Raw genomic sequence first — 8,131 nt, 5'->3', positions numbered from 1 at the left:
AACATTCGCACAGCATCCCTCTTACTGCACTTTTTGTTGTTGTTGACAACCCATTAATCATTGTTGTATCGAGCAATTGTGACAGTGTGTGGCTTTATGCTGCTGTAAACACACGGACACTTTCTGACAACACACAGATCACATTCTTTCCGCTGTAGAGAACTTCAGAGCAGTGGTTACAGAATAGAACAGTTTACCATATGTCTGCGTAATGCCGTATGTTACACCAACAACCATGGCATACCTACGTGAATGCCTTTCTGTCTTTCTTCTCATCACTTTCTTGTTGCCCGCTGGTTCTTAAAGCCGTAGATCTGTCTAAAATGTCGGTAGAAAGTGCACCAGTTTTGCTTTGTTCTTGTGCTAACCGAGTTCCGCGCGGGCCATGACTGATTATTACGGAAAACCTGTAAGGGAACAAATAAGACCAGTTTGTAAATTGTTCCTTACAGCCCTACAAGTGATTCATTAATGTGGTTGTTTATTTCGGGTATTAACAGTTTCAGTTGTCTTTTACAAAACAAAACAAAAAATCAGTGTCGCTGTAGTGTAGAACATTTTTATTTCTGGTGTAAAGATTTTTTTAAATAAAATAAAATAAATAAAACGACAGGCAGACGATGAGAGTGCACGGCCGCTTTCTGCAAATTCAATGGTCTCTCCTGCGACAAAGCTGATTTTGTGAAACTAACTGCGATGAATACAAAACGAACTACAATAACAACAAACCAGTGATGCACATTGCAATGTTTATGTGTCTGAACCTCAGTAAAACCAAGCCTGATTCTTCTTTTGCTCCCCCCCTCTCTCTCTCTTTCTCTCTCTCTCTTTCTCTCCCTCTCTCTCTCTTTTTCTCTCCCTCTCTCTCTCTTTCTCTCTCTCTCTCTCTTTCTCTCCCCACAGCTTAGTTTACGTTGTTTATTTCTGTTTCTTTTCTGTTACATCGATGACAAACACTGCGCTTGCATGAAGGCCGGTCCTTGTTTCAGTAACCCATTTCCTTCTCGAAAGACCTTGAAGCTTTCTGAATTTTGAGCGACACTCAACAACACACACAAACACACAGTTACACACACGCACGCACACACGCGGCACACACGCGCGCGCACGTACGTACTCCGGGGCTCACACACGCGCGCGCACGTACGTACTCTCTCACACACACACACACACACATGCACGTACGTACTCACACACAAATACACACACACACACACATAAACACCGTGGCACACACACGCACGCATAAACAGCAGCAAACCTTGTCTGCTGAAAACAACAAACAACGAGAGTCACAGAGGAAAGACAACCTCCCTCCCCTCCCCCGGATTTAAGGAGATTAAGAGACTTTTCTGTTTTTCATTCCAAAGGTGGAAGTACAGTTTATTACGACCACGAACGAGAAACTGCTTTGTAATTTTTGAAGAACTTTTCTGTTTTGAAAAAGAGAAGACAAACAGAAAAATACAACCCAGACAAAACAAGTTGGAGGTCGAACGAAAGCGAATCTCGTTTACTCTACACCTTTAAACATAATGTTATATGAAGTCTTATATCGCGCGCGTATCTCCAGACTCGGACTCAAGGCGCAGGGATCTATTTATGCCGTGTGAGATGGAATTTTTTACACAATACATCACGCATTCACATCGACCAGCAGATCGCAGCCATTTCGGCGCATATCCTACTTTTCACGGCCTATTATTCCAAGTCACACGGGTATTTTGGTGGACATTTTTTTTTTTATCTATGCCTATACAATTTTGCCAGGAAAGACCCTTTTGTCAATCGTGGGATCTTTAACGTGCACACCCCAATGTGGTGTACACGAAGGGACCTCGGTTTTTCGTCTCATCCGAAAGACTAGCACTTGAACCCACCACCTAGGTTAGGAAAGGGGGGAGAAAATTGCTAACGCCCTGACCCAGGGTCGAACTCGCAACCTCTCGCTTCCGAGCGTAAGTGCGTTACCACTCGGCTACCCATAATCCTCTCCCGCCCTGGAAAGAAAGTTACAGGGAGGAGAGGAGGATGTGAAAGAAGGGTTTTGGGGGGGGGGGGGGCTTTCTGAGTTTGAAATTTCATATTTTAGTATCAAGGCAGCGTCCCCTCCCTCCACCCTCCCCCCCCCCCCCCACCCTGTCAGAAGTAAAGGGGGTTGTTTGTTTCTGGAATTTGACGTTGAAAATATTGAGTGGGGTTGTGGTGGTGCCATGGAGGGGGGAGGGGGTAGATCTGAGGTTTCATAAACGGTAGTTCAATGTCAAGGCATCCCAACGTATCCTATTCCCCACTCCCTGGCTCCTCCACATCTCCACGCGTGTTTTCAACAACACTAACCCAGAAGAATCCCCCCCCCCCCCCTACCCCCGTAATCCCCAGCTAAACTAGTCTCACCCGCGACGCTTACGCACCAGACAACAAACGCAGTCTAATTGAGTCGCCTCAAGGTTTATCGCTGCAAAACACAGCACCATGGATAGGCCTTTCAAAACTCCAATGTCACTCGCAGACATCAGTTTCACCAATCTCTCCACCTGATAGACAGACGAGAAGAAACAAGCATGAATGTTCGAGCATGATTGTTCGAGCAGAGAAGAAAACAAGAATGCTTGTTACAGCAGCTGATATACTGGATAAACCAGCATGATTGTTCGAGCAGAGAGGAAAACAAGAATGCTTGTTACAGCAGCTGATATACTGGATAAACAAGCATGATTGTTCGAGCAGAGAAGCGAGCCATAGCCGTTTTTGCCGTATGACGGGGGATTATGCAGAAAACTGCCTCCTCTCAAATACACCTTTCTGTTGTGCGGTAAGGGGGAATGCTCAGAGGTAGCGCAAATGCTCAGAAGTGCGGGCGACCTTACGCTGGAACGGGTGGAATTATTGTGGTTGGGAGGTGTCTCGTGCATTTACTGACGTGTGTTTTGTGAATAGTTTTGTGAGTCCGTTGGGACACCTGTGTGTGTGGATACATATGTTGTGAAGCAGGTGTGATGTTAGGGTATTTATTTATTGTGAAACATTTGGAGGTAAGAATTTTTTTAATTCTTTTTTATTTAGCTCGCTGTTGCGTTTGTTAGTAAACGTTTTTTGTCATGAGCCCCTGACCAACAAAAGAATCTTTCTTGCGTAAAGGACAGTACCGTTCCTTATACGTCTCATTTCTGATTAAGTTTTCATTTAATCTTTCATTAAATTTAATGTAATGGTTTTTCATTTAATTCTTTCCATACCATCCTGAAGAAGGCAGTTACATGCCGAAATATTGATTTAAACTTACATAACCTGGTTACTGGTGTGTTTTCTTTTATTTATAAGTTTTCATTGTTCATAAACCCTCCGTGTTTTACTGTTCCGTATATTCGGGGGTGCATAGATTTCACTCTGGTTTTTTTTACGAGCATATGTTCCATACGAAATTTCTGGTAATAGTGGTATGGTTTATTACGCGTGTTTTCTATTGAACAGGTGTAGGTACGTGAACACTAGCTTGAACTGAGAGTATAAATGTGCAAACATAGTTGTATTGAAAAGATCTTGATTTTCTGTCCTGGGGTAGTGAACTAAAACGTCGCGAAGAATTAAAACAAACAGGGCTGCAGTATTAGTTGCTCTAGACATGTTTGAAAGATAATATATGTACGTGTTGGTGGAACCCTTATCTACCTTAGTACCTAACTATCTATATAATCTATCACTTTATCTTTCTATTCTACGTGTATTTATTTTTTATCAAGTTCTTTTTGTGTGTGCATTTTATGTCCAAAACGGTCAGTCTTGTCTTGTTGCGAAACGTTTTCTACTGTTAAACATTAAACGGCCCAAACACTTTAAAACAATGTTTGCATTTCAAGCAACATTCTTAAACGAATAGTGACAGGTTCCCTGTATGATTGTGAAGTCTGTTATACCTGGTGTGATTTCTGACTGATCTCATTCCCCTGTAAGTGTAACGTCACATCTTGCATGCAAGGTTGTGCGGAATGCACCCAGTTTACATTACTGGGTTAGTCGCTTTGGCATTTGGATAGGAAGCGTGTGTGTTTATGTAAACTCTCTCTCTCTCTCTCTCTCTCTCTCTCTCTCTCTCTCTCTCTCTCTCTCTCTCTCTCTCTCTCTCTCTCTCTCTCTCTCTCTCTCTCTCTCTCTCTCTCTCTCTCTCTCAAAATTAAAATTTGATTTGATCTCTCTCTTTCCACGCGCGCAAAATGTGTTTCTCTCTTTCATCAAAAAGTGTTTGAGCTCTCTCGTCTCACCCCCCCCCCCCCCCCATACTCCTTTCTTTGTCTCTGTGTGTGTGTGTGTCTCTCTCTCTCTGTCTCTTCCTCTCTATCTCTCTTCCTCTCTCTATCTCCCCCCTCTCTCCCCCCCTCTCTCTCTCTCTCCCCCCCTCTCTCCCTTTCTCTTCCTCTCTCTCTCTCCCTTTCTCTCTCTCTCTCTCTCTCTCTCTCTCTCTCTCTCTCTCTCTCTCTCTCTCTCTCTCTCTCTCGTTCACAGTTACTGTGTTTCCTTTATATCCCCACTCGAAACACATGCATCGGAATTGACGCCTACACTTACGTTGTTTCTAAATGTCTGTACTAGAGCAGTGAGAAACATTTTGCTCCACGGCGCCGCAGACAAAAACAAACACTTACGGGTAGGCTTATTCTGTCACATGAACACACACAATCACATGCGCAGATAGAGAGAGAGAGCGATGGAGACACTGACAAACACACACACACACTCGCACACACACACACATATACACACACACACACCGGCAGACACACACACCGGCAGACACACACACACACACGCACACACACACTCACATGCGCAGAGAGAGATAGAGATGGAGACACAAACGGACACACACTCACATGCGCAGAGAGAGAGAGAGATGGACAGGGGCGGACGAGTGGGGGGGGGGGGGTGCACGTGCGCCCCCCCTCCAGCAAAAAAAAAAAAAAAAAAAAAATTTTGGAAAGCTGATTCTATGACCATTTATAAGTTCAAATGGCACCAGATGGCACCATTTTGCTTCTTTGAGCCAAAATTTTTTTCCGGGGGGGCATGCCCCCGGACCCCCCTAGCAAATTCGGCCGCTTCGCGCCCATCACATTCACTTTCGATTCAAAGTGCACCCCCCTTACAAAGCAACTGATCCGCCCCTGATGGAGACACAAACGGACACACACTCACATGCGCAGAGAGAGAGAGAGAGAAAGAGAGATGGAGACACAAACGGACACACACACTAAAACACACACATTAAAACACACACACTAAAACACACACACTAAAACACACACACTAAAAAACACACACTCATGACCCTCCCCCCCCCCCCCCCCGATTACAGCCAAAACGACCCCAGTAAACCATCACAATTCTCTTTCTACCAAAATGTCCACCAAGGGTTATAGCCTACTCTACACTTTCCCCTACTTGCTATAACTACTTACCTCGTCAAGGCTGCTATAGTACAGTTTATAATTGCCTCTTCACCTAATTACTTGGCCTTCCTGATGTAATCATACGAAAAGAAGCGAAGGGTCGTGATGAACTATATCTTAACGCTAAGTATGTCCGTCTACTGACACTGCGAACAGTACTATGGAGTACATTGGTGGAACCCCCTTTCAAGACCCGAAAACGGAATATGGCTGCCTAGGGGGGGGGGGGGGGGCATTCGCGTCTTCTTCTTCTTGTTCTTCTTGTTCTTCGTCTTCTTCTTCGTTCACTCATGTTTTTATCACGAGTGGATTTTTACGTGTATGACCGTTTTTACCCCACCATTCAGGCAGCATACGCCGATTTCGGGGGAGGCATGCTGGGTATTTTCGTGTTTCTATAACCCACCGAACTCTGACATGGATTACAGGATCTTTTCCGTGCGCACTTGGTCTTGTGCTTGCGTGTACACACGAAGGGGGTTAAGTCACTAGCAGGTCTGCACATAAGTTGACCTGGGAGATCGGAAAAATCTCCACTCTTAACCCACCAGGCGGCAGCGACCAGGATTCGAACTCACGACCTCCCGATTAGGAGGCCGATGTCTTGCCACCACACCACTGCGCCCGTCTGCTTTCGCGTCAAAACTAACTCTTGCAATACACGATTGATTGTTGGAGTTGCAGCCTAGAACGAAGAAGAAAAAGAAGAAGAAGACACCCCAGTTTAACTTTAAACGCCCCCCCCTCCTCCCCCTCCCCTTCTACCTTATCTAGTCCTTGCTTATTCAGATTTGTTGTTCACAACGTTTGTGAACATACCCCCATTTTAAGACTCCCTTCTTTTCAAGGCCTGGTTTTTTCTTCAGATTTGTCTTTGGTCTTACAAAAGCAATGTGTCCGAAGAAGCAAAATGGTGCTATCTGGTGCCATCTGAGTTTAGAAATTGCCACGGAATCATCTTGGCAAATTCCCAAGTTAAAAAAATCTCATTTTATTTTTGAGCTGGAGGTGGGTGCACGTGTACTCTGTGCACCCCCGCCCCCCTGGTACACCCCTAAGGACGTATGTATATTTATGTATCTCGTTTTCAAGACTGTCTCCCTTTTATGACCTGTTTTTGTCAGATTTTTGGATTTCAAACAGAATGAGGCAGAGCGATGTTAAGATATCAAATAACCAAAGGGAAGTAATCGCTCTTAATGCATACGACATGTGTAATAGAGTAAGCGAGAGTTGTACGGAACCTTTTCTCCTGGCACCTGAGAGAATAACAAGCATTGAAATGAACAAGCGACTTTCATCCTCAAAGTCGCTTGTTCATTTCAATGCTTGTTATTCTCTCAGGTGCCAGGAGAAAAGGTTCCGTACAACTCTCGCTTACTCTATTACACATGTCGTATGCATTAAGAGCGATTACTTCCCTTTGGTTATTTGATATGAGATTTGTGGATGTCGTTAAAGGAGGGTTTCACTGTACATACATGCACTTCATGCAGAAGTTACATTCACCATGTTCACGCCTGTCGTTCACATTCACCACACACACTTTCAGACACTGGTTGAACATTCCGGCTTGGATCTGGTGATGGAAAGTCCCTGAAATCTGACTTCTTCAAAACATTGGTGTCAGAAAGAGGTGAATATGTCTAACATTTTTGTGCTGATTGATAGAAAAGCAGGGTTTAAACTTTGAAACCCCTTTTTATCTGTAAAAAATGGTTTTAGTCTGTGCGTGTTTTGTTTTGTTTTTGTTGTTGTTACTTAATTCACGTTGCTTGTGGTGGACATTTTGTGTAGCTTTTGTGATTCTTGAAACATACCTTGCCATTTTAAACGTGGTTTTAACTGGAATGTGTGTGACACTGTGAATAAATGTTCAAATGTTCAAGTATCAAATCATTCAAATTTTTTTTATCAGTCATAGTTGCAGACATGTTTGCAGTTGTCCTTATTCTTTCAAGTATTCTACATTTCTACGGTCTTCACAAACCCGCAATTTCAGACATCCCCGTTTTTAGGAGAACATTAATTTTCTCAGATTTCGTGTTAATAGCCTCTGTATGTTAACCTCCATGTAAGAACCCTCTCCGACTCACATGCAGCTATCGGGAGGACGTCAGCCAGGCGTCAGTCAAAATAAACTTCAGGCTGAATGTTTCTCCGCCAATTTCAAGCGGTACAATTATCTTGAGGGAGAAAAGTATGTCAAGATCTTGCAACTGAAGCAGATTTGTGATGTAGTTCGATCGCTTTTACCCCAAATTCGAGTTATTCAAAAACGCACCGAGCGGTTACGTTCCTTGAATAAGAAAATAGATATTTTGCGTTGAAGCTAATTTCAAAGTCAAAATACCATTTCTCATCACAAATTAGAATTCGAGGGGGGAGTACATGGTCAAAATTTCGATCAGCAGCACTTTGGAGGGGAGGGGAATAGTCAGTATTAAGTTTGTGTGAGATAAACAAAGCCGGCTGACGTCCTCCCTGTAGCTGCAAGTCTCCGACTCCCCCTTCTTTGTTTAAGAGATGATTTGTCGCTAGATGTATACACGCATATGTATGACCTTTCATTCACTGTTACCTTCCTCCTAATAGTTCCTGACCCACACCCGCCTTGTCATTTCCTCTGGAACAATACCGCAAACCCATTGTGCTATTTATTTAACAGTTTCTTGCATCAGAAG

The 8,131-nt window shown here is 43.8% G+C and overlaps 1 protein-coding gene across 6 annotated transcripts in view; it reads left to right on the top strand.

Moving 5' to 3' along the window:
* The first annotated feature begins 2,510 nt into the window (after positions 1–2,510).
* The window catches only part of LOC138964735 (fibulin-1-like), a 285,783-nt gene continuing 280,162 nt past the window's right edge, over positions 2,511–8,131 (top strand). For 2 of the 6 annotated variants that reach the window (XR_011455197.1, XM_070336770.1), the window contains exons 1-2: positions 2,520–3,035; positions 7,000–7,083. The gene's annotated coding sequence lies outside the window, so the exon portion shown is untranslated. Of the gene's footprint in view, positions 3,036–6,999; positions 7,084–8,131 lie in introns of all 6 variants that reach the window. The other 4 variants (XM_070336773.1, XM_070336774.1, XM_070336772.1 and 1 more) reach the window with 4 other exon arrangements.

Source organism: Littorina saxatilis, linkage group LG4 (assembly GCF_037325665.1).
Source record: "Littorina saxatilis isolate snail1 linkage group LG4, US_GU_Lsax_2.0, whole genome shotgun sequence".
Taxonomy (NCBI): Eukaryota; Metazoa; Mollusca; class Gastropoda; order Littorinimorpha; family Littorinidae; genus Littorina; species Littorina saxatilis.
This window is presented reverse-complemented; position numbering and strand designations above follow the sequence as displayed.